The sequence below is a fragment of the Brienomyrus brachyistius genome, unplaced genomic scaffold, assembly GCF_023856365.1.
Source record: "Brienomyrus brachyistius isolate T26 unplaced genomic scaffold, BBRACH_0.4 scaffold101, whole genome shotgun sequence".
NCBI lineage: Eukaryota > Metazoa > Chordata > Actinopteri > Osteoglossiformes > Mormyridae > Brienomyrus > Brienomyrus brachyistius.
Genome location: NW_026042376.1, coordinates 478,351 through 479,204, shown reverse-complemented (window position 1 = coordinate 479,204; position 854 = coordinate 478,351).

The window sequence follows — 854 nt, the reverse complement described above, 5'->3', positions numbered from 1 at the left end:
TAACTCCTCCCCCCGTGCGCAATGGTCAAGACCATGCGCATCCGTTATCAAAATATTCACCAGAGACAGAGGTGCAGCCAAAAGTCCCTCATGGTTGCGATACAGACCATTAGCATCCTTAGAGGCCCCCCTTTTTAGCCACACTGAGGCCTCATAGGGGCCCGCCCGCTCCTGCAGGGCCACCAGATCAGAAACCTGCTCTGTAGTCACCATAGGTAAAAGATCAGCAGTACTCACCTGCGCAGCCGCCCTGGCTGCCGCATCAGAGGCTGCATTTCCTTGAATAACAAAATCACGACCTTTGCGGTGGGCCTGACACTTAACAATAGCCAAACGCTTGGGACGCATCATTGTGTGTAGCAACTCCAAAATCTGATTATAATGCTGAATGGGGGAGCCGTCACTTTTGCGAAAGCCCCTTTGCTTCCAGACTGCTCCAAAGAGATGGCATACACCGTGTGCGTATGCAGAGTCTGTGTAGATAGTAACTGTCTTATGTTGTCCTCGCCGGCACGCTGTAGTCAAAGCCTTTATCTCCACTAATTGAGCGGAACAGGGTTGTGCCACTGGCTCTGAAACGAGAGTGTGAAAATCATCACCCTGTGCCTGGACTACAGCAAACCCAGCCTTCAAGGCATCCCCATCTCTCCAACATGAGCCATCCACAAACAAAACCATCTCGCTATTTTCAGTGGGAGAGCTCTCCAAGTCTGCTCTCAGTTTAGTGTAAACCAAAGACTCATGTGGCTGCCCCTCATCCTCCAGGGGAATGCTGTCTGCAGGGTTTACTGTAGTGGAGCGCTTTATTGTCACATCCGGGTAAGTGAGAAATGCAAAGTACGCTAGCTGCCTTG